We start from the raw sequence: 26,700 nt of genomic DNA, 5'->3' as shown, positions 1-26,700 counted from the left end.
AAAATAGATGAACAAGTATTCAGAGAATCCAGGTGATAAGAAGACATACTTCTCTGGTCAGTGGTCTCTCCAGAGACAAAAGAGGAAGCCAGAACTGGACTCCATTCTTCATTCAGGACAAAGAAGGATGGAGTTCATGATTACAGATCACCTTTCCAACAATAGCAATAGCAAAACCGCTTCATTTCCATTTAAAATCTCTTTCCCACAAAACAAACCCAAAGAGGAGCAAAAATAAAATATCCTAGTTTTAAACTTCCAAGTTAGCTTTTAACCCACAACCCACTTCAGGACCTACCAGCAGATAATGATCAAAATCCTTAAATACCCTTTGAAGAATTATTATAAGTAAGTGGTAGTGAGTTGTAGAAGAGAAAATGTATTTGGCCAATATCACAAAGGCCAACAGTGTACTTCAGTCCTTGTTGATAGATAAGGTAAGTCATCAGGAAGAGAAACACAAAGAAGGAAGAAGTCATAAAGAGAGTCCCTCACCGGCAGAGAGAAAGAGATGCTGAAAAATGGAGACTGGAAGAAGAGAGAGGAAAGCTAAAAGACACTTGGGGTGTCTTGATATAAGAGGTTTTTCTTTAAAAAGAAAATGGTAGGAACTCAGTGGAACTGGCTATAAAACAAGACAATAAAAAGCCAGACCTCTGGGAACCAGCCAGGTACCTAACTTCCTTCTGGTGTTTGAGCTTCAGGGGCTTCATAAAGAAAATCACCCTGTGGGGCTCTCTGGGACTGGACATGCCATATCAACACATATTTGTTCCTCAACTAAGGTTTGCTTTATTGCTGCCATGTAATATCTTTTGCTTTTGAAATGCTAATTATAAGGTGACTTTCTGTTTTTCAAAGTTAATATAATTCAAAAAAATTATTTATGGGAATTTGCTGGCCAACCAGGTATTAGAGGGAAAAAAGTTGTTCCCCACTTCAGTTTCTCAAAACTCTATTACAATGTGACACGGATACAAACAAATGTGTTCCGTGTGTGTGTGTGTGTGTGTGTGTGTGTGTGTGTGTGTGTGTGTATGTACATATGCATGTATGAATGGATGGATGTGTATGTGTGTGTGTGTATACATATGTGAAGAGGCCAATAGGAAATGAAACCCCAGATGTCATTTCTCAGACACTGGCCACCTTTTTGCTTCCTTTGAGGGTCTCTCATTGGCCTAAAGCACACCAAGTATGCTAGGCTGGCCGGCTACTGAGCATCAAGGGATCTGCTGGATCCACCTCCCCAGTGCTTGGCACACAGCTGCTTGTGCTACCATGTTAAGCTTTTGTATGTGAGTTTTAGGAATTGAATTCAGGTTCTGGTGTTTTGCAATTCAACATCTTTACTGACAGAGCCTTAACCCCAGCCCCAAAGAGAGATTTATTTTCATGCAAGAACATTCTCTTGACTATTGTGGCTCAGATATGATCCTGAGAGGAGGCTTGAGAGTGTTCTTTGAACATTCTTGGATGAGCTAATTGTTACCTATTGGTCTGGTAACCAGTGCAGACTCTCAGTCAGCAATAAGAGGTGGGTCCAAGACTTGGGGTTTCTAAGAAGTTCCTGGAGGGTGTCAGGATTGTGGGCTAGTGGACCAGTCGAGCAGCAAGTAAAGCTATACTTCTCAAGCACATATCACATTGTTACCACTGGGGAGCACTGGAAAGATGGCAGTTGCCACTGTCTCACTTCTGAAATAGTCTGATTTCACTGGCCTATAGAGGCTCCTGGCATCTTGAGTTCTTAAAGCCTCCTCAGGCGACTTAGATACACAGGCAGGATTGACGCCCCAGCCTCCAAGGATGAGCTGGAACTTGGCAAGCATCTTTGGCAAGGGAGACTACTTTGCAGAAAGGAAGAACAGCATGTTGGAAAAAACACGGGTGTATGGATCCAAATGATGTGTTCAGGGAATTGGGTGTCATTTTATTTGAAGTTATGGCAGGCGCAAAAGACAGGAGGAGTGATGAGCGAAGAAACTGGCTGGGCCAATTATAACTGTCTTTTCTAAAGACACATATTTTAAAGATTATTTTATTGTTTTAATTCCGTGCATGTGTGTTGTGCATGTGTATATGAGTGCAGGTGTCTGTAGAGACCAGAGTCATCAGATCACCCTGGAGTTGGAATTCCAGGTGGTTATGAGCTACTCCATGTGGGTATTGGCAACCAAACTCTAGTCCTTTTCAAGAGCTGCATGCACCCTTAGCCTCTGAGCCATCTCCCCAGCCCCTTCCAAATACAGATTTGTTGGAAAATATGCATAGCTTAAAGTTTATAGATGTAATTAATTTCCAATGTCCAATTCGGTGACATTAAACATTCAAATATTGTGGAACCATCACTACTGTATATTTCTACCCAAACAAGAAACTTGGTAGCCATTTTACACTAATTGCACATCTCCCCATTTTTAGCTCTGGTAATCTCCATCCCACTTTGTCTCAATAAAAATGCCAGCTCTAAATAATTCACATAAGTGAAATCACACAGTTTTGTCCTTTTATGTATGGCTTATTTCACTTATCACAGTGTTCTCAAGTTCACCCATGCCATAGAACATGTGACAATTCCGTTCCTTTTGGTGACTGAATAATATTCTGCCATCTGCATAAGATGTGCTTTGCTCATCTGTTCATTTTTACTGCTGTACTTTGAGTTGCTTCCATCTTTTGACAACACAGTAAATGAATGCCTTTCTGAACTTCTACTTATTGATAAGAATAACATGGGAACATTAGAAAATTGGTGCTACATGGACCTTAAGTTAGGCCAACCAAGTTGGACTCTCAGGAGGAGGTTCAGATGTAATTTTTCTGGCTTTCATGTTCTGCCAAATGATTCTGATTGGGTGGCCAGAAATAATCTGCATTATACCAGTACAGGTCAAGGCTCAGGCGAATTCCTTTAAGGTTTATCGAGTAACAACTGGTGTGTGTGTGGGGTGGGGGGGGGGGCTGCTATGTAGCAGTATCTTCTGGAACATATAGGACTACTGTACTCACTAGTCCATCACATCTGTGTAAAATGGCCTGTGTAAGATAAAGCCAACCACTGGAATCAACATAGATAGGGGAGGAACTCACAAGACCCTAGCCTTAGCTGAGGAGCTCTTGACAGTTGATGGCTAAGGGGGAGGAAGAATTTTCTTTCAGGGTATGGGCCCTCATAAGTTACCAATGGTCCAATGGATGGCCCTACACCCATGCACATATAGGCAGTGCTAACTGGACTCAATATGTTATTAAAAAAACAAAACAAAACAAACAAACAAAAAAAAAAACAAGGAAGAGGAGGAGGGGGAGGAATAAGGGGAGGTAGAAGAGAAGTGGAGTTGGTAGATGAATGTGGCAATGGTGGGATCCAAGAAGAGTTAGAAGGGGAGGCAGGGGAGAAATATAATCAAAATACATTGTACACTGTGTAAAATTGCCTAAGAATAAAAGGTGGGTTTTTGGTGGTGGTGGTTTCTGAGATCCAGAATACAGAACAATCACTTAGATGCCTTGTTGAGAGAATCTACCCAGATGCCATTCTCAAGGTGGAAGAGTTGGATTTCATAAGACTTTTGTAAGGACATTGATGTAAGTAGCTTAAACAGGACTTTGAACGACATTGACTTCAGAACTGTTCAGGGCCACATAGTAATACTGCATATCTTTGGTACATTTTTCATAACCACACTTGAAATTAAGATTTCAAGAAGCCATTTGCCATGAGAGAAACTGAGTAAGAGCATAGAGGGGGCTGAGGAAAGCTGTTCCCTATTATGAAGAAACAGCACAGACCAATGGGAACACCACATTGCATATGCTTGACAAATAGTCATGCATGTGTCGTCAGAGAACCCTGGAACTCCCATTCTGCTGTTATTTTTCTGACTGCATTAATTTGGACTAATGTTTGAAAATTATTGCATCTCCCAATGGCTTTTAAAGAAAGATTCAAAGATGATTAAGCACATACCTTTAAAAAAAGAAAGCAAAATAAACTTTGTCATAGCACTTTATATTGTGTGTATCACAATGCATGCCTCATAGTGGAGGTTCACTAAGCTTATGTTTATTTATAAGATAATATTCTTTAGATCATAGTATCTTAACCCTGAAACACGGATATTTAACTTTTTGAGAATTCATGTGTTTCTTTTTGTGGTGGTTGTCTCCAGTAACACTTTCAGGAGTGTTGATCATTTATCACACACCTAAGTGCGTACATAATGAAGTGGCAATGTATTTGTCAAGCCCTCATGCTCACTATGATAAGAAAGTTTTCAGACACATTCAGCCTTCATTTTTTCCCTCCTTTTTTATTTATTATATTTGTGTTTTAATTTTACACATCAGCCATGGGTTCCCCTGTCCTCCTCCCTCCCATCCCCACCCCCACTTTTCCTCTAGCCCCTCCCCTCCATTCCCATCTCCTCAAGGGCCAAGACTCCCCTGGGGATTCAATTCAACCTGGTGGGTCAATGCAGGCAGGTCCAGTCCCCTCCTTCCAGGCTGAGCAAAGGGTCCCTGTGTAAGCCCAAGGTTCCAAACAGCCAGCTCATGCACTAAGGACAGGTCTGGGTCCCACTGCCTGGGTGCCTCCCAAACAGTTCAAGCTATTCAATTGCCTCACTTATCCAGAGGGCCTGATCCAGTTGGGGGCTCCACAGCCTTTTGGTTCATAATTCATGTGTTTCCATTCATTTGGCTATTTGTCCCTGTGCTTTTCCAATCTTCCAGGGGTCCAATTGTCGAGAAAGAGGAGGGACTGTAAGAGTGTGAATTGTTGAGACCAAGATTGGAAAAGCACAGGGACAAATCAGCCTTCTTTTGTGTTGTTACAAACAAGGTTATTGGTATTAGATGTGTCCGACATGAGGAAAATTCTGTCTTTCCAAGCATGGACAAGAATGCACTCCACTTAAGTGTAAAATTATGAATGATGCAATTTTGTACTCAAACTTCAATTACCATCAGTCTTTCAATTAACATGTCCTGCCTCTTGTTTACTTATGCCCTTATGCCTGACATACTTCTTTCTCCATAAAAATGAACAGAATTTTGCTCTATGTGCTCTGAAAGAGGTGTTGACAATTATATTCTCTTATTTTTATTACCCTATACGTTTAACTCTTGTATTCTGAGGCTTTTATAAGTCCCAAGACATTGCTAGATTCACAGAATGACAGTTCATGGGGGACTTTGTCTTGTGCATGTTGCACAAGGGCATGGATCCCCTTCCTAGGACCTTTTGGTAGAACAGCAGTCACCTATCAACTTTGGATATCTGCACAGTGAGACAGTCATTTCTTTGGGGGCCCTATACATGATGTCTCTATTGAGGATGGCAGTGTCCAGTCTTGGTTTGAGAATTCATAGCCCTACTTCTATGCTCTTAGATAGACTCAATATAACTTACAACATGCAAGCCACATTTGGGGGATTAATACTAAATCAAAACTGGAATGGTACTCTTTGAGCATCTTCTAGGTATATATTAGCCCAAACGCAGTGAGAATCTAAAACCAACTCCTAGAAGGATAACTGACTTATGGATGTTTAGCCTGGTGGGAGAACTACTTTTGGGAGATCTCCCAGCTGTCTCTGAAGGTGTGGAAGAATGCCAGGTCCTTGAATCATGATGTAGCCTAAGTCCATTGAGCTAATTTTCATTACCTATAACTGGGTCCAGTCTCATTGTTTGAAGAGCATGGCTGCCATTCAACACTTTCCCTGGAGTTCAACTGGCATAAAATTTGTTTTTCAATCAACACAATTCTTTCAATGTTTCTTTGGGAATTTCACAATAATGTGAAATTTCACCCTAATCCCCCCCCCCCCCCCGTTTTCCGGTCCTTCCATGTCTGCCCTCCACCTTTGTAGCCTCCCCACACACACACACAAAAACAAAACCAAACATTTGCTCCTCTGTCTTTCCCATCTCTCCATCATGTATTCATTTTTTTAATAATGGCCATGGTAGCTGTGGTGTGTCATGCGGTATACCCTTTTGCCCAAACAGCTTTACTTGCAAATGTTCCTTGCAAGGAGTTGTTGGTTTGGTTCAAGGTCTCTGGTTTCTGGTACACCATCAGCCAAAACTCCTCTCAGATATTATGCTGTTGTTCTGAGTCAGGGAGATCCTATGGCTATGGTTCCCCATGACCAGTCCCTTCATGCACTCCAGCAGATCATAGATGGGGTAGATATTGGTGTGGGCCAACTCAAAGCCCTGGATGTGAGCCTGGGTAGTAGCTGGGTTGGTCAATTAGGGCCTCCACCAGGATCTCTCATCACTCAAGCATGAGGCTAAGCCAGCTCTCCAATGGCCCTTAGGGCCAGCTCTCCTTCCCCCATACCACTAGGGCCAGTTCTCCGAGAGGGGGATACAGCTCTCCTGCTGAGGCATCCAGAGAGGGTCAGACCACCTCTCAGGTGCCCAGGCCATCCACCTAGGCCAGCTGTCCCATACAGGCCATAGAACCATGGATCCAGACATGGCCCTTGGCTACAGCTTGGGCCAGATATCACCGTGGCCTCGGGTGGCAGCACAGGCCACTCAGATCAGGATGACCCCAGTAGTAGTGTGGCCCTCAGACACCAATGTGGCCTCAGGTGGTGGCCCAGACCACAGGCATGCTCACAGCTTTTGGTGGTAGCATGAAGCACGGACATCATCCCAGACCCCAGCTGTGGTAGGACCATGGACTGAGACATGGCCTTTGGTTGCAGCACAGGCCTGGATGTCACATAGCACCATAAAGCCACCCATATGAGCCTGTTCCTCACTGGCGAACCTCATATCCTCAGTTCCCCTTCTCTCCACAGTGTATGAACCACTCCTCTTCTCCTTTCCTCCCATTTCTCTATGCATACCTGTTCATCGTAATGGTGTCTGCCTGTCCAGGCTACCGGGCACCAGCCGACAAGTCCAGCTGAAAGCTTTGACCCAACTCTGACATTATTGTCCTGCCATTTGGTCTCAAACAATAGAATTCCATGAGGAAAAAAAAAAAGAATTATAGCTTAGAGAAAGAGGATCTTTTCTAATGGGAGCTTCTTGTAAAAGCAATGAATTCTGAAATATTATTAAATATTAAACTAAGACCATGGGAAATGTAGCTGCCCAGTGGGGGTTCCCAACAAGAGTCTCTGAGAAGGATTTCTCACTGTTCCCAGCAAGTCTCTAGCAGATTACTGACCTTTTGGTGGGCTCTGGCAACCCATGGGGTGCTTGCTGGATGTTCATACTGCCATGCTTGTCAAATTATTGCCATTCACTGAACATAATGGATAATGCACAAAATAAATTATTTAAATAGTATTAATAGAGCAAAAGGAATATACATTTTCTGTGGCTACAATATCTTTACTGAAATAAACAGTTCCCTTAAGCTGCAGCAAATGCCAACAGGAAGGCCCTCAGTCTGCACATCATTGTGTGTTTATTCGATCCCCAGCTTGAAAGATAATATTGTGTGGTCTCAGGCTTTTGTAGTCTGCAAGCATTATAACCTGCAGGATCCGGGAACTTACCTCCTTTTGCTTCTGTAAAGATTTTCTCATGCAAACTCAACAGGTTTCATGTCACGAGTAAGTTCCTCCAGGACATGTCTGCTGCTTGCTCTAGTTTGTTTCCCATCTGATGCAAAGTCTACACATGATGCACTTGAGGGGCTCACCTCCACCCAAAGCCAGCATTTCATTTCTGTTATGTATTGCCATAGAGCAGGGCTCCCTATTTCCTCGGAAAGATGCACACTCTAGGTTTCTTTCTTTCTTCCTTCTTCTGATTCTTCTGATTCTTCTTCTTCTTCTTCTTCTTCTTCTTCTTCTTCTTCTTCTTCTTCTTCTTCTTCTTCTTCTTTTCTCTCTCTCTCTCTCTTTCTCTCTTTCTCCCTCCCTCCCCCCTCCTTTCCTTTCTTTCAAGCATCAAAGCACCTTCTTAAGCTAGATAGTCATTTCCTTAGATCATATGTCTTGTTCCATTAGGCAAATCTACAAAGGAAGATGGTTGATAATCAGAAGGTCACTTTCACCACTTTGTCATCAGAGCGTAAAGGTATTAGTGATTAATGACATCAAGAAGTCATAGTTAGCATTTATTGAACACTTAACTGTGTATTAGTCACATTCTACAGGCTTTTCTTACGTTCATCTCCTGGCATTCTTGTGTGGGAGGCAGTTTGTTCTAAGTGCTCCTATATATTTACTTAATTTTGTTATCTATGAGGTCAATGTCACTTTCATCATCTCATTTTATAAGAGAGTAAATAAGGCCAAAGGGATTGTGTGAATGGCCTGAATTCACCAGTACGTGCTAATTCTGGGATTGGAACCTAGGCTCAATCCTGTGTTTACATATCTTGCCTGCTACTTGCAGATAAGAATATACTTACAAATACAGATTGATGGGACACTCCTCCCATGAAACTAACAGGGACTCCAAAATGTCGCTTCTCAAATTCCTTTTCTATATTTTTTTCCTTGACTTAGGCTGAGGATTCTATAGTGCTAGCATATGCTTTTCTTTAAATATGCTAACTCTGGGGCTGGAGAGATGGCTCAGTGGTTAAAAGTACTTACTACCATTGCAGAGCACCCAGATTTGATTCTCAGCATTCATCTGGCATCATTTTTTATTTTTTATTTTTTATTTTAATTTTAGTTTTTCGAGACAGGGTTTCTCTGTTTAGCTTTGCACCTTTCCTGGATCTTGCCCTGTAGACCAGGCAGGACTCAAACTCACAGAGATCTGCCTGCCTCTGCCTCCCAAGTGCTGGGATTACAGGCGTGCGCCACCACCGCCCAGCATTCATCTGGCATCTTAAAATGACCTGTAACTCCAGTTCCAGAGAATCCAATGTCCTCCTCTGGTCTTCATATGGTACACACACACACACACACACACACACACACACACACACACACATAATACTAATAATTTTAAAAGAATATGTTAACCATACTGACTGGTTGTTGCTAAGGCTTCAACTTCTTTCTAATGCTGTATCTCTTAAGGCAACTTTTCTATGTGTCTGTTCTCCCCAATACATGTTCATCCATCATGTCCTAGTGACAGATACCAAGGTATTACAAAGAGCCAGATGGCCCAGCAGGTAATGGCTTCCACATAAGCCTGGAAGACCTAAGTTAGATCCCCAGAATTCAGAGAAGGGTGAAAGGAGAGAACCAATTCTCAAATTTGCCCTCTGACCTCCTCATGCACAATATGTCATACATGCTCTCCTCCCTCATCATGCATATGCACATATAGCAATCATAAATGTTAGGACAAGATGAATAAAATGGAACACAGTGTTTCAAAGTTAAGAAGTGTGAGACATAATAGGGAAAATATGATGAGGAAAGTCACATCATTCTTTACATTGCTTATCTCTGGACTAAGCTAATAGGACTTGTACATATGCCTCTCTTATTATTTATATTTTTCTTAGTACCATGATTAGTGACATATAACTAGTAAGAAGCAGTAACTTATATTTTATCACATAATATTTATTGTTTGTATGGGGGGTGGAGATCAGGAGGCCACTCTCTCTCTCTCTCTCTCTCTCTCTCTCTCTCTCTCTCTCTTTCTCTTTCTCATTTGGATCCTGGTCATTGAAATCAGGTTTGGCAACAGGCACCATTACCTACTGAGTCATCTCAGCTCAAGCCAAGCAATTGAAATTTCATGTAAGACTAGTTAGGGGGTAGAAGAATAGAGGGGATATGAACCATATATGGCCAAAGAGATAACTTGACATTCTTCCTTCACAACTCAGAGAGAAATAATTGCATGGAATGGGTCCTTGCTGTGGTGGAATTCTGTCAATAGCAGTGGGTGGATCCATTCCTTTCATTCAAGAATGCACTGCTGATACCCAGATGCTGCACCTGTGCCTAGACAATGGCATTCATCCTAAGCGGGTAGGGAGGCCTTCGTTGACTTCCTTATACTTTAGCAAAAGCAGTTCATATTGTAAAGGCCCTATTATTGATATTTCTTGTATACATTAATTACTCAATTTAAAAATCCCTACAGTAACCTTCCCATTGTTTATTTCTGGCATTACTTCGCCATCATCATTGCCAATACAAACTCAAGAATCACATTGAGACAGTGCTAGTGTGTAGTCATTGTACAATGCAGTGGAGTTTGTAGGGACATTTTTATTAAAGCATATCATGTACTTTGACTGTGTCCAGTCACCATTACTGTCTTCTGTACCCTTCTCCCACCTCCCTCTGGTCCCTTTCTTCTTTCCAAGTAGTCTATTTTTATGGTGTGTGTGTGTGTGTATTCTCTTATTTTCACATATGAAATAAACATGCAATGCTTGTCTTTCTGCATTTAACTTACTTTGCTTTACACAGTGATCTCCAATCTTGTTTGCTTTCCTGCCAGTGACATAATTTTGTTCTTCCTTATAGCAGAACATACTCCATTGAGTACATATGCCACATTTCTTTTATCTATTCATTAATCTGTTGATGGATAGCTCTGTGACTTGCTAACCTGGTTATTGTAAATAGTGCTGCAATGGATAAGGCCATGTCTCTGTGGTGTCCTGACAGAGACTGCTTGGTGCATATATCCAGGCGTAGTATAGCTGGGTTATAAGATTGATCAGTTTGTATTTATTTGGGGAAGTTTCACTCATTTATTGTCCCACCCTTAGTGTATGAAAGATCTATTTTTTTCCATACAACCCTTTCAGCATCTGTTTCTATTCAATTGGGTTTTTTAATTTCTAAATTTCTTTATTTTTATACATTCATTGCACAAAGTGTTGGCTTTCAGAAAGACAGTTTCCTCAATTATGTCACATGTTTTTAGTTTACCCCATCACTTACTTCTTCCTTTGTGCTTATTTCCTATTTCCATGTCCCTTATACACATTAATCATTTTATATCATATTTATATCAAAATTCTAGGATCACAAACTAGAAAAACGTAATATTTACTTTCGAAGGTTGGCTTATTTCGCTTAACAGTGAGCTCTAGTTGCATTACTTTCCTAGGAAATGAAATAATTTTATCTTCCTTATGATTGAATAAAATTTCATTGTGTATCACATTCTCTCTTTCTCTCTCTCTCTCTCTCTCTCTCTCTCTCTCTCTCTCTCTCTCTCTCTGTGTGTGTGTGTGTGTGTGTGTGTGTGTGTGTGTACACTGTTTGACCATTGTTTCAGTTAGGCTACCCGGCCAGCCAGCTGTCAGAATATATCTGTCTCTATCACTCAGTGATGGGATTACACATAGATGCAACCATGATCAGCTTTTTATGTGGGTGCTGGAGATTTGAACTCAGAGCCTCATGCCTGCATAACAATCACTCTTACCCTTTGAGCCATGTCCATTCAATTACTGACAGACACTAAGCATATTCTATAATTTGGTTATTGTGAATAATACCACAATAAACATGGAAGGACAAGTATCTTTGTAGCATGTTCATTTAGAGCCTTCTGGGTGTATATCCTGGAGTGGTATATATAATTAGGTCTTTTTAATGGTAGCTGTGCTGACAGAGATTAGGTGTAATCTCAATATAGTTTAGATATGCATTTCCTTGATGCTAATCGATGTATTTTTATTGGTAGCTTCCAAGTTCTGATTTGCTCAGATTAGTGAGGGCCTCCTTCCTGATTTTTGATCCTTGTAAACTACCAGACATTTTAGTTATTTGTGGATCAGTTGTTAAATATTTGTAATGTCACCTCTCCTTCAATCCAGGCTATAATGCATACAATCAACAAATTCTAAGCAGCTACAGAGTTACCATAAGGCTACATTTTTCCTGCTAATAAAATGGCCTAGTTAACTACATCAACACACACCAATCAATTAAATAACAAAAGGAGAATCACAGAATGGGGAAATAGTTGTAAAATTAAAACCACTGCCCAGATGATAAACGAATGCCAAGACTTACCAAGTGCCAATCATTTTAAGCACATTACATACATGGACATCTTTAGTCCCCATAGCAACTCTAAGTAAGACACAAGCAGCTATTATCACCATTACTCCGAGCAGAAAACTGAGGCATATAATGATTGAAAAACTTACACACAGATTTTTGGGGTTTTATTTTTGTTTGTTAGGTTGGACATTTTTGAGACAGGATCTCTCTACATTGTCCTGACTGTCCTGGGACTCACTGTGTAAACCAGGCTGGCCTTGACCTCACCAAAGATCCAACTGCCTCTGCCTCCCAGTGCTGGGATCAAAGGTGTGCACCCCCCTCAGCATCAATCTACCCACATAATAAGCCCTAATAAACATCTGCTTCCAGAACCAAGCTTTCAATTCTTTCCCTCTTGTCTGTATTGGAAAAACTGGTAAAATTCACAAGCATATAAGTTAATAAAATTCCCAAAGAAATGAGCCAAGCGTTAATACATTAAAAAATAAATCCAATGACTAATCCCATAACAAACAATGCCAGCACTATAGAATTTTTAAAATATGAATAAAGATGTATTCAATGACTTTTAAAAATTTATTATACTTGTGTTTTAATTTTACACATCAGCCATGGGTTCCCCTGTCCTCCCCACTCCCGCCCCCACCCCCACCTTCCCCCCATCCCCTTCCCTCCATTCCCATCTCCTCCAGGGCCAAGACTCCCCTGGGGATTCATTTAAATCTGGTGGATTCAGTACAGGCAGGTCTAGTCCCCTCCTTCCAGGCTAAGCAAAGTATCCCTGTGTAAGCCCAAGGTTCCAAACAGCCAGCTCATGCACTAAGGACAGGTCTGGGTCCCACTGCCTGGGTGCCTCCCAGAGGGCTGATATCCATAATATATAAAGAACTCAAGAAATTAGATATCAAAATGCCCAACAGTCCAATTAAGAAATGGGCTATAGAATCAAACAGAGAATTCTCAACAGAGGAAGTTCAAATGGCTGAAAGACATTTAAGGAATTTCTCAATGACTTTCTTAGGTCAACAAAAATAAATAAGACAGTTCATTTTCTAGATGGTGGGGAGGGTAAAGATAGTTTCCCTGGCTGCCAGAAGAACAAATCACGAAGCTTCTAGAAGGCTGTTAAGTAAAACTGGAGAGCTTCATTTCTCTTTCAGGTAGGAATTTCAGTCTAGAAAAACTATCACAAAGAAAATAACCAAACAAGAAAGAAACAGGCACATCAGCATGTTTATGTCTTTGAGTAGACCAGTGGTTCTCAACCTTCCTAATGCTGAGACCCTTTGATACACTTCCTCCTGTTGTGTTAACACCCAACCATAAAATGATTTCTGTTTCTACTCCATAACTGAAATTTTGCTACCATTATGAATCATAATACAAATATCTGTGTTTTCTGATGGTCTTAGGTGACCCCTCTGAAAAGGTCAGTCAACCCCAGAGGGTCAACAAGACCCATGCATTGAGAACTGCTGGTGTAGACAGAAATAGAAATCCAGTAATAACTCAACTGTATAACAAAGGGATAAACAGTTAAACAAGGCCTGGTCTGCTAAGACATAGAATATCAAATAAGGCTGGAGTATTATCCACATGTAGAAATATATGGGTCAAGAAAATGTGTCTGAAAATAAAGAAAACCTCTAAAATAATATCGACCCTTATAGAAAGCTTATGGGGGGAAACGTGTGTGTGTGTGTGTGTGTGTGTGTGTGTGTGTGTGTGTGTGTGTGTGTTTCAAAGCCTAGAAAACTCCTACATGTTGAAATTGAGACCTTCCTGATGCTGTCTGCCTCTTTTTTAGTCTTGTACTGCTTACACTGCCTTTGGCTTGCTCTCCTGTGTTTGAGAAAACAAAAGGAAGAAAGAAGGGAATGCATTTCAGAAATGGATGTTTCTTCTAAATGGAATTACACAATATGTCTCCACCATGACCCTGTGTGGAGCTGCCTGGGAACACCATGCGAGAGCAAACCCCAGGCCAAGATGCACAAGGAAAGAAGGAAATGTAAATGCACATAAGGTCAGGAAAAATAGCCTGAGCATTCATCATACTTGGCTGAGACGCGCTTAGAAAGCAGCCCCACCCATAGCCAGCCCCAAATGGCCCGCCAAATGAAAAAGTGAAGTAGCAGCATATGCTGGAAATGTTGCTGTTTTTGTGATATGCAGAAAGACATTTTCTTTGATATATTCCCTTCTTTTACACTACTGAGAACTCAGCCTGCCATTTGCTATGATTTCTCATAGACTTTTTCTGGGCAAATTTTCCATTTTCTTCTCACCCCACTTAGTGATCTTCAGTATCCAGGCTGGATGTGTCTGTTTGATATTTCAAAAATATACTTGGTTCACCATCCCCTCCCCGGCCTCGTCACCGCCACTACCGTTTACCATTTACTGAATGTTCTACATATAGCCTGATTTGTTTCAGTTGGTGTCACTGTGAATATTAAAAATAGAGTTGGGAAAGAAAACACGTAGACCCCTCTGTGCTGTACATTTCTCCAAGAAGCACAACACTGCATAATTTCCCAAATGCAACCCCATTTTCATCTCGCCAGCAATTTGGCAGTTCTCAAAAGGTTACCGCTCTGAATTTGTTTTCTTTGTAATCTTGGAGGCCATTTGTTCTGTTTAATGCTGAAAATCTATGTAAGAGCCTGACCTCCATCTGCCATACACCAGTAGATTTACCCTTTTCTTGATTTTCCCCCTACCTTCAAATGAGGAACAAAAATGCATTTCATGATTTGTTAAAATGGCATATGGACTAAATGTTCAAGGTTAAAATCAAGGGGACCTCAAACTTTAGGTAGGATTTAAATTACCTGTTATGCCTCTGGGGACTGATTTTTTTTTTTTTTAATTAAAAACTTTTAAGGGTGAGAGTATCTTTCCAAATTCCCAAGCCACATTTAAAAGGAAAAAAAAAAACGTATATCTGAAAGGAAAGGTGCAGTTAATCTGCCAGGACTGGTACTTACCTTGCCTGGAAGGTAATCCCACTTCTATTTTAATGACCACATAAAAGGGAATGATTATGGGATAATAAAACAAAATAAAAAAAAAAAAAGTATCAGCCCTATATACCAAATAACAGTGAGAAAAGTACTTAAGTAAAAGTTAGGTTTCTATATGTCTGGCCATGTCCTACACATTTGTTCATGAAGTTTTTCCTTTTCCAAAGTATTCAACACGATGCTGCCTTCCATGGGGCCAAAAGAGCCCTCAAGGCAAGCTCTCCCTGATAGAGAGACTTTTTCCCTAATGGGAAGAGGCAAGATGGACACTCTCAATATAATTAGAAAATGGTAAGTGCTAAATCACATGCCTCCCTATGCACTTGGAGCAGGGGAGAGAGCTACGGGGTTGAGAAGTGGAGATGCTTTGGAAGGAAGCAAGGAGAGGGGTAGAAATCAAAGAGCAAAAAGACAGAAGTAAAAAAAAAAAAAGAAAAGAAATCCAGTGGTGGTGGCTGGAGCACAGCACAGTATGCCAGACAGACCGATCTTCTGGGCAAAGCCAGGAGAGAGTAGATGAGGTAAACGGCGGAAGCAGGCTTCCAGACAATGGCTCAGAATGTAAGTCTGCATTCCATAGGGCAAACACTGGGGACAGTCACTGGGGCTCTTTTGAAAGGGAGTTAGTAGTGTTATAGGAAGAATAGTTTGGGGTCTTTGTAAGCAAATAGAGCCCCTACACTAACTCATGCCATTTTTCATGGAGAAAGAGAACAAAGAGGCTTTTGAGGAACACTTCAAAGAAGGCCAAGGAAAACTCTACTGATCTTTGAGTTTTCAGTGGCTGCATGTAAAGGGCTAGGGTTGAGAAACAGGGTGGTGTGGTGGTTTGAATAGATATGACACCCATGAACTCAAGTATGTGTCCATAGGGAGCGACTATTAGGAGGTGTGGCCTTATTGGAGGAAGTGTGTCACTGTGGAGGCGGGCCTTGAGGTCTCATATATGCTCAAGTCCACCCATTGTGGCACAGCTTCCTTCGGCTGCCTGTGGATCAGATGTAGAACTCTCAGCTCCTTCTCCAGCACCATGTCTGCCTGCATGCTGCCATGTCCCACCATGATGATCATGGACGGAAACCTGAAACTTTTCCATGGAGCTGGTTCTCAGGTGCTGGGACTGGAAACATACAGAAGCACTAATCTCTAGCAATACAGAAACCAAATGTGTATGAAGATAAGCCAGCCCCAATTAAATGTTTTCCTTTATAAGAGTTACCGTAGTCATGGTGTCTCTTCACAGCAATAGAAGCCCTAAGACGGGTGGGGATGTGGACTGTGTGTTTGATCCTAGTCTTTATGTACTTCAGTACTATTATACTTACTTTTAAAAAAAGCTGTGCATCATGTCTACAGCAAGTTTAAAACTTAATCCTAAGGTTTATGAAGAACTTCAAAATGATGCCACCACTGACAAATGGATTAACTGTGGACAGAAGCTGATCTCATTCCTGGCAAGTGTTGTCTGTTCATCCATATATGTGTATGTATGCATGCAGCCATATACCACTCTCAGGTCTGATGCAAACATCACATTGTAATCAGCCAGTTTCTGTCTCCCAGAATCCTATGCTTTCTAGGTCCAGAACTGTTTTACCTCCTCCCTCCACCTCCCACCCCTAGCCCCCACCCCCGCCCCTTTCATGGTGTCTCGGCCACTCTCTCTCTCCTTACTCCATGCCTGAAAGACCTGGCCTTTGCTTCTGCTTCTCATTCGTCAAGGTCCACTTGAAGATATTCTGCTGAGTCTGCCCTGAGTTTCTTCAGACTGAAGTCACCCCTGTCCTCTGCATCCTACCGGAGCTGTGTCCCCTGCTCTGTGATCTATCTTCCACACTTGTCGAACTCAGCGAACCTGACTTGCAGGCAGAAGTGAGGCAGTGCTGGTGACTGGCCCTGTGCCAGGACTTTGTTGACTGCAGCCTGGTGTGGATTAATGTTGAGGGAGCTCACATTCACTAACAGGCCATCAGGCTTTGCAGGCGATTTCATAATTTATAGAAGCCATAGCCCTGCCCCTATAATATAGAGTGGTGGTGTCGTGCATACAAATAGGAGCCTGCAAACTAAATCAAGCCACAGAATCCTTGGAGGCTGCATGTGTGCCAGCCGGGTCAGCGGGAACTTGGTGAGACAAACAGTAAACAGTGAAGGGTCAGGGGATGTATTTATCTGAACTCGAGCATGTACACATTGCTCTGCATTCGCAGCGCTCTGGGGGAACGCACTACATTTCATGTGAGTGCACATAGTGGGTGAAGAAAATGAGTGGTTGGAAGTGATAATGTGGCAGGTGATCATCAGGAAAGTCCAATTGTTCCTTCAAATAAGGTTAGCAGTCTTAATATGTGACAGCAATAGATGGCTATCAGAAGACAAGGTGTAGCCCAACTGTGTGTCACATCCACAAATGCTGGCTTTGTAACTGTCAGCTGTTCAATTCTTCAGATAGATTCCCCTCTCCCAATGGTCTGACAGGTTGGTTGGTTGGCTTGTTTTTAGAACAATAATGTGGGCATGATATAGTGGAATTATTTTAATTGTTTATTTCATCCAAGCATGGAAAAATAATTGAAATAGAGGAGTGTCAAGATCTTTAAAAATTGAAAACACTCTGTATGAATTTGTATACTAACATAATTTAAGATTTTTCAATAAAAGAGGGGGGAGTATACGGATCAGGGCATTAAAGTTTTTAGGGATGGTAAGGAATCTGGGTAGTAGAAATAGTCAAGCAGATAAAGAAGGGCAGGGAAGCCTGAGCATCACCTAACTTGGATACATACATACATACATACATACATACATACATACATGTCTGTATATGTAGTTGTTACACATATTTGCAGAGTATTGTAATAATTCAATACATGGATTCATGAGTAAACTGGCAGCTGGGTGTGGTGATGCATATCTATAATCCCAGCCCTCAGGAAACAGAGGCAGGAGAATCAAGAGTTCATCTCCATCTTTGACTGCATAAGGAATCCAAAGCCAACACATGCTTTAGGAAACTCTGTCTTTAAACAAACAAACAATGTGTCAGCTGGAGGATGCAAAGAGAAAAAAAATGCATCTTAAACTCCCAATTGGGAAAGAACTAATGAGAAGGGGGAGCATTTTACAAAGCAGGAAGTCTCCATTTGAGAGGGGGGCTGGGAAAGCACTAGCCTGCAGGGAAGTGAATCACAAAAGGCCATCGGCTAGCTCTGAAAGGGGAGTCTGAGCACACAGAAGTGTCTCCTGAGCAGGCAGGCATTCCAGAGGGCACCATGATGTGTAACTGATATATAGCTCCTCTTATCTCTTTAACCTCATCTCTTTTACACTCAGCCAAACATCCACACCTCTGCACCTGGAGCTAGGGCTCTTAACTTCTGACCTGAATCACCTGGCTCAGTAGTACTTCAGAGCTGTGCCAAATGAAGGGCAGTCAGGCCTCCCGCACGCACGGATTCTACTTGTTGAAGGACATCACCTAGCAACTCCATGCATTCTATGTGGCAACTAAGTACAGCCTTGGTGAAGATGGATTTCATGCTAGTAATGCAAGGCAAAGATTATACCAAGATATAGTAGCCAGAAGGTGAACATGTCAATCTGATATATAAGCAGGTACCTGGAAGCTGCCCTACACCCTTGGCCCTTACCAGATACTTAATGCACCACAGTTCCTCAGGGTGGGTCAACCAGGGGTCTAGATTATACTAGATAGGAATGGAATTGGGAAAGATGAAAGGAATGGACAAATTTAATTAAAGGACTGACTCTTCTTCAATTTGAGATACAGAGGAAGAATCAGATTACCCACTTCTGTAGTGGAGGGATCCATATGTTTTGCAAGGATTCAAGCTGGTCATAAGCATGTCTTTCCTGGGAATGAAAGGGCTTTGGAGTGGGGGATGCTCTACAGAATGCTGTAGGATCCTGAAGTATGGAGGTAAATTATCCATGGGAACCTCAATTCAGGTTCTTGACATTGTGGAACTATTTTAAAGAATATTTTATTTTAAATGAAGCACAGTGAGAAGTAGGGTACCTTAAGCAGACTTTCCATCTCACCCCACACTTTCTGTTCCTCCAAATCAGTGGTTCTTGACCTGTGCATTGTGACCCCTTTGGGAGTCACATATCAGATATCCTACATATTAGATATTTACATTATGATTCATAACAGTAGCAAAATTACAGTTATGAAGTAGCAATGAAAATACTTTATGATGGTGGGAGTCACTACAACATGAGGTTGTATATTAAAGGGTCACAGCTTTAAGTAGGGTGAGAACCACTGCTCCAGACTCTGTAACTCTAAAATTTAATATCAAGCTTTGTCACTTTATTGGCTCTCGAGTGTCTTCCGAATCCAATGACCTGACTCACTACTTTCTGTGTTTTCCAGCTATCACCTCCGGTATACCAGGCTCTGACTTCTTCTACCTCTTTCTGAGCTACCTGTGTGTCTTCTCCTCCAAATACCCACCTTTATCCTGGATGACTTTAGACCCTGTAAAGCCAACTAGGACTAGATCAGAGGCCCATATGCTTGGGGAATTCTTTTGAGTACTATCTTGACTTTTCCCTTTCCATCTGTTCTTCTGAGACCTCTTAATGCTGCTGATAGGCTATGCATTCCTGGAGCATTCTTCCCTTGTTCTCAGCAATTAAGCAACTGCAATTGAAGAAACCAGAGACTTGGGTTCCTTATTATGATGAATGAAAGAGATAAACACAAACCAAGGGCAACATACTGACTCACAGCCACAAGTCAGACCTGGGAATGTTTAAGCAAGTATTGAGAGGCTTTGGTTGTGACAGTGTGGTACTTATGATAAACCAAAAAAGACAACATTCCAAATCCTGAAATTTCAAAAGTGCAAATTTTTGTGAAGCCTGAAATTTCCAAATTCTAAATTTCAAAATATGAAGATTTCAAATGTTAAAGCTGGGTAGTGGTGGCACACATCTTTAATCCCAGCACTCGGGAGGCAGAGGCAGGCAGATCTCTTAGCTCCAGGCCAGCCTGATCTACAGAGTGAGTTCCAGAACAGCCAAGGCTACACAGAGAAACCATCCAAAAATAAGTAAGTAAGTAAGTAAAGTATATAAATATATAAAGTTTGAAATGTTGAAACATAGAAACTTGCAATTTTAAGTAGGAAAAGTAAAAAGACCAAAAAATGGAAGAAGAAACAGCAGCTGTGTTAGAGGGGTGGAAAACCACATCAAAGGAGAGGCTGAGCGCACACTCAGCTCTACATCTGAGGGAGGCTGAGCGCACACTCAGCTCTACATCTGGGAAAGGACTGAGAGCACATTCAGTTCTACATCTGAGGAGAGGCTGCACACACTCAGCTCTACATCTGAGGAGGGCTGAGTGCACACTCAGCTCTACATAGGACAGTTGTAGCATGTTTGTCAGAATCAACCCCTGGGATCCCAGTAAGGGATTTGGGGGGAGACCTGTCTGCCAGAGTTTTTCCAGGGGGAATTAGTGTGAACCTCAGTGGGCCAGGTAGAGAATCATCTCCCTCAATTTGGGAAGGAACCATCCATTCTGCGAGATCAAGAACAAACAAGTACTGAAGGTGGGCTGCTTTCCCTTGGAGAATGGGAGTAGAGTTTTCCTTGCTTTGTTGGACATCAGAACTCCAAGCTCATTGCTCTTTAGGTTCCAGGACTTATAACAATGGTTCCTTGGTTATACTTCTACGTGGACATGGGTTGCATGGATGTGCTCATGGCTGCTGCGTTAACATAGTCATCATTAGTATACCTGAGTGTTCATGTTTGCATATATATAGTACAACTATACAATAATTTTCATTATTTATTTATTATTTAATTATGGATACCTTTTTATTATATGTTATATATTTTATTACTAAAATATATAATATATTATGTGCATCATACTATTACATTTTATTTATAAGTTATAAATATATAAAGAAATATATAAATACTAAATGTGTATATTGCAAATATATATAGCTATATCTCTCTCTATATATGCCTGTGTGTATGTATAAATATGCTTTCAAATGTAGGTATATGTGTGTTATTTACTCCCATTAACAGTGCTACTTGCACAAGTAGGCATATCATAGAGTCATAGCTGGGTAAGACACTGATGTCTTTCCTTCCCCAGCAGCCTACATATCACCTTTCAGGACTATGAAGCTAGCCAGTATGGAGGAAGTGTCCACCTCATTTCCAGATAGATATCTCTGTATCGTGTATCTAAGGTGTATGGTGTCTTCAGTAAGAAGTCATACCATCTAGTTCTGATAGACAATCAAGAGGAATGGCAAGAGCCTGTGTGATTTGGGGAGCTTGGGAGGGTTTTCTGGCTAATAATAAGTCATAAGTAAGCATCCCACCCCAACACTGTTCTCTTTTTTTCTCTTTAAAATTGGTTTGATTACTTTATGTGCATAAGTGTTTGCATGCAAGGTCTGTCTGTGGACTGTGTGCATGACTGGTGCCCACAGAGACCAGAAGAGGAAAACAGATACCCTGAAATTGAAGTTCTGGATGGTTCTGAGGCACCATACGGGTGCTGGGAATGAAACCCAGGTCCTTCTGAACATCAGTCAGTGCTCTTAGTCACAGAGCCATCTCTCAAGCCCTGGGATTTTGTTTGGTAACCCAACTACTCTACATGCAGCTTTTCCCTGCCACATAGGATAGCTCCCCTCAGTATCTTTCTTCTGTCACAGGATAGTAGATTTCCATATGGCTTTTTTATATTCTTGTTTGGGCTACCCCCTCGCCTCATTGTCTGTCCCATCTTTCTTCTGCTTGCTGCTTCAGCTCCCCCCCCCACTTTCATATTATCTGCCTTCTGCTGGCCCCCCTCCCTTGAAGAACTGCCACCCAAAAGGTCGCCTTCTAGTTTCCTGGATGTGGTAGTTTGAATGTAATTGCCCCCCATAAGCTCCTAGGGAGTGGCATTCGTAGGAAGTGTGCTTTGTTGGAGTAGGTTTGGCCTTGTTGGAGGAAGTATGTGGGGGTGGGCTTGGAGGTCTCATATATGCCCAAGCTATGCTAATTGCTTCAGTCCATTCCTGTTGCCTTCTTTTTAAAATTTTTTTTCTTTTGGTTTTTTTGAGACAGGGTTTCTCTGTGTAGCTTTGGAGACTGTCCTGGAACTCACTCTGTAGCCCAGGCTGTCTTTGAACTCAGAGAGATCCTCCTGCCTCTGCCTCCTGAGTGCTGGGATAAAAGGCACGAGCCACCACTGCCTGGCTCCTGTTGCCTTCTGATTAAGATGTCGTCAATTCTACATCTGCCTGCATGTTGCCATGCTCCCCGCCATGATGATAATGGACTGAACCTCTGAACTGTAAGCCATCACTTCAATTAAATGTTTTCCTTTATAAGAGTTGCCATGGTTGTGGTGGCTCTTCGCAGCAATAGAAACCTTAACAAAGACACTGGCTGCTACTGGTATTCCAAGTTGAATACATAAAATTAGAGATTCAAAGCTAAGACCTACCTATGAAGGAGAACATGAGACATTTGTTTTCCTGTGTCTAGGTTATGTTATTCCATATAGTTTTTTTCCAATTTCAATACATTTACCTACGGATTTTATAATTTCATTTTTTTTTCTACAGCCAAATAAAATTCCTTGTGTATATATATAATTTTCATTATCCCTGTTCAGAGAATGATCATTTAAGCTGATTCCATTTCCTAGCTATTACATCTTACAGTAGCAATAATCATGGATGGATGAACAGGTATCTCTGTAGTAGAACACAGAGTCCTTTGGGTCTATACCTAGGAGTAGAATATTTAGGTGATATGGTAGTTCTATCTCTAGATTTTTTTGAGAATTCTCCACACTTATTTCTGTAGTGGCTGCACCACAGTTTGTAATCCTTTCACTGTGAATGGATTTGAGATCCATTCCACAGAAGGGAATCCATGGTACTGTATCCCTGGTCAAAAACCAGACTCAGAGAGGAACTTTATACTATTGTTTGGCAAATTGACATAGTATCAGCCTGTCTTTTAAATATTTCTGTTTATAACCACTACTCTCTTAATCAGAGAAGCCACTCTTTGTAGTGAAGGATGAGGAACGCAGAGACTCTTGTCTGTACAAGGAGCTGAGATTAAGTGATGTATGAGTGCCATTCAGAAAAGATTGTAGAATAGGAGGCTGAAACAACATAAGTACTGGACGACAGGGAGAAGGGCTATGGAACAAGATTTTCTGGGTAAGACAAAGACATTGCAGTCATGAACTAATGGCAGCAGGGGAGCTGAACAATGGGCCCATCAATAATTAGGCCCGCATGGACCAGGGGCTCAGGAGGCTCTACCCCTCACTACTGAACTATTTGCTACTGACAGATTCAGGAAGAGAGATAGCCATTGCCTTTAGTTTGATACCGACTGATGACCCCATCAAGCTCTGTTGGATAGTTCCAAACCGACGATCACATAGATGGTGTTTAAACCATAGGAGTCATAGAACAAAGCCAAAAGTCCAAACTCTGGGGAAGAGATCCCCCAAAAAAGGGGGTGGTGGAGTAGATTGGGATGGGAGGGAGATTAGAAGGTGCAGGGTCATGTCTACGCACATGAGGCCTAGAGACAGTAAGCCCAATGCTTTATCCACACGTCTGAAATTGTTAAATAACAATAACAACATATGTACATGATGTATATGTATGTTGTTATCAAGGGTTCCATTGTGTTTTTATTTATTATTTGTGTTGAAGAGCCCCACTCATGTGAGGGAAAACACACACCTCTAATGCAAAGCTGTTCTCGGGGTTACAAGTAAATGAGATGCCCCTGCAGTTAGGGAAGCAACTGCTGGAATCACGTCGATGGGAAGAACTGTACTCTGCACAGCAAGAGACTATTTTGGAGATAGTTGGTGAAAAAACATACATCTTTTTATTGTTAAGTGACAGAGGTATCAAATTAAAAGCAAAACTTACAGGGTAAGACTTAACGAAACTCCCAAGGAGCATCCAAGGAAGTGAAAATGGAACCAGGTGCAGGGCAATTATGGATCATTGAACACGGGAAGGATGAGGCAAGGGAGGATGTTGAGAAGGAGCTGAAGACACTGGGGCGGGGATCTGCTGTGACTTTGATCTCTCTCAAGCACCCTGGTAAATGGATATTGGGATAAGATGTCTGAACTCCACTATGTGCTTAAGAGTCATCCTGCCTGTTGGTGCTGTCACCCTCCCCTTCCATCCCCCTTGATCAACTCCAGCTGGTCATCCCCCATCTTCATTGTCATCCTCATCGTCCCACTGGTCACCATCCTCAGCAGAGTCGTCTGCACCTGCGTCAGATGCCATCTTCACGTTAGTCTCATCTTTCTTCACAGAGGCATTCCTCCGCTCCTCTTCAGGCTTTTCATTCTTCATGTCTGCAGGGGACAAGAAGGACAAGTCTGCTTGTTTGCATTGTTCTTTTTCTTTTTCTCCAGTAGAAATTCCACTTTTGGTTTTATCTGAGTCAGCTCCTTCTTAGGGGCTTGAAGGTCATCATCACCTTTCAACTTTCCAGACTTAGAAGAAGATCCCATTGTTTGCTCTTTGAATTGAATTCACTTTTGCCCCTTTGTAAGGTGTTTACTAACACATACTGTCATTTAGAAGACACCACAGCTCATGCAATAGGAGGAAGAAGAGGAGGAGGAACATGTGCTGATTAACTGTATATCCCATAATATTCTCCTTGAAATTCATAGTCCAAGTCAAGCGAGGAACTGGGTAGAGGGGATGTAGAAGGGTGTTCTGGCACTGACTCATACATCTCCGCTGCACATGGTTTCACACTTGTTTCTCTTCAGTTCACATTTTGCTCTGCACCCAGATTTATACCTAAAAGCTCACCAGCAATTGTTCTGCAGTCATCTCCAACTACAGCAGCCAGTACATGTGTTTCATTAACTGGGCAAGGGCAAAGCACTTGTGCACAGAGCAACCCACAACTTGGTCCAGACTTTGAAAAGTCTGGAGAGTGTGGAGATTCCCACAGGAATTCATAGATGGATGGATGGAAGATCTGTCTTGTTGGTAACATTCCTAGCCATCTCCTTTGATGAAAAGATTTCTCATAAAGCTGAAAAATGTACCTGAAGATAAAAAAAAATAATTCACCAGAGGAAGGAGAGAGAGTCCCGTTGAGGTTTCATGCCAAGACGCCAAAGCTATAGCAAGCAGGCAGCACACAGCTGTTTGCTCTCTGTCTCTTCACAAAATGCCTTTTAAATAATTTTTTAAATGATTTTTTTCTAGAATTATATTGTTAGGAAGCTTTTGGGATTTTAGACGTCAAGAGTTTTGATTATTCAGGACTTCAACATGTGAGATTGTGGCATTCAAGATTGTACCCCCCCAGGCTTATAGCTGAAATGTAGGGTAACCTTGTAGGAAAGATGTGCCATGGAGTGGTCTGACACTAACTCTTGATGGTGTAGGAACAGATGAGGTGTATTGTTGGAGGCTATTCAATCATACTCTGGACCCCAAGTTTGCATTTGCGTTAACTAAATAAAATTAACCTTGGGTCAGGAGGCTGCATTAGCAACTAGTTGAAAGAAAGTAATCATAGAGTCTCGGAGGGCATCCGGGAAAGACAGAGAGACTTAGGAAGTAGCAGGGTGAGGTTTGGAGTGGTACAGCTTTTTCTGGTTGGCAACGCAGAAGCACGGGTCTTTTGTAGATGCCAGCAAGGAGGGAAGTTTAACTAATTGCAACCCAGCCTTTCTGAGCTAGCAGGTTTTCACCCTAGCCTTTGACTCTTGAGTCTTATTTATAAATAGAATGATAGAGATTTAGCTACCTTTAATGGCAGTGGGAGAGCCAGTGCCTGCCAGAACAGAATTCCTGCCAGGCTGTGGCCTCAGTTGGCAGGCTGTTGCCAGAGAAGCAGGCCAGTGACTGCTGAGTCACAACTGCTGGCGGACATAGCAGTGGATTAGGGCACATCCACTGTGCCTAAGATGAAACAACAGTGTATCTTCGAACATGTTGGAGATGAGAAATTAGACAAGGTTTTTGCCACAGCCTCAGACATATAGAAACACCCCTAGACTTGAGCAAGACAAGAGATTCCCTCATGTTCTTTTGAATTCTGTGGGTCCCTCATTTGATCCCATAGTGGTAGGACTGGGTAGCATTGACTACACAAAGAATTAAGTAGCAGGATTTGAGCTCATTGCTGGGCACTGCACATGTCATTTTTCCTAAGTGTGGCTATAGGCAAATGAGATAATTAGCTTGAGAAACTGGTCATCTTCTAAGCCTGCAGTTCTCAACCTGTGGGTCATGACTGTCGGGACACACACATGTCCGTCCTGTGGTCTTCAGAACTGAGACACTGCTTAGTAGCAAAATTGCAGTTATGAAGTATCAGTGAAAATAAATTTATGGTTGGGTGTTTCTAAGACCATCAGAAATATGTATTTTTTGATGGCCGTGCATGACCCACAGGTTGAGAATCACTGTTCTATGCATACAAGGCCTTCCTCATTAAGATAACTAAGTATGGCACCATTTAATGGTGGGAAATTAAGACTTGAGTCATTGTATGGTATACAGCCAGCTGTTGCAATGCTGACTTAGTGATACATGTGGAGTTGCTGGGCTTCTAGGTAGCTCTGAGCTACATGGCAACTCTTGCTGGTCTCAGCTCTAGACTAGCCCTCATGCAGGGGAAGGCTGCTTTGAGTAGGTGTAGCTTAGTTAACAATGTTCTT

At 41.8% G+C, this 26,700-nt stretch overlaps 1 pseudogene; it reads right to left on the bottom strand.

The window, feature by feature from the left end:
• Positions 1–24,168: 24,168 nt before the first annotated feature.
• LOC118573019 lies at positions 24,169–24,985 on the bottom strand (annotated as a pseudogene).
• Positions 24,986–26,700: the final 1,715 nt, after the last annotated feature.

This window comes from Onychomys torridus, chromosome 23, assembly GCF_903995425.1.
Source record: "Onychomys torridus chromosome 23, mOncTor1.1, whole genome shotgun sequence".
NCBI classification, from domain to species: Eukaryota; Metazoa; Chordata; class Mammalia; order Rodentia; family Cricetidae; genus Onychomys; species Onychomys torridus.
The sequence above is the reverse complement of the archived record's forward strand: the minus strand, read 5'-3'. Positions and strand labels throughout refer to the sequence as shown.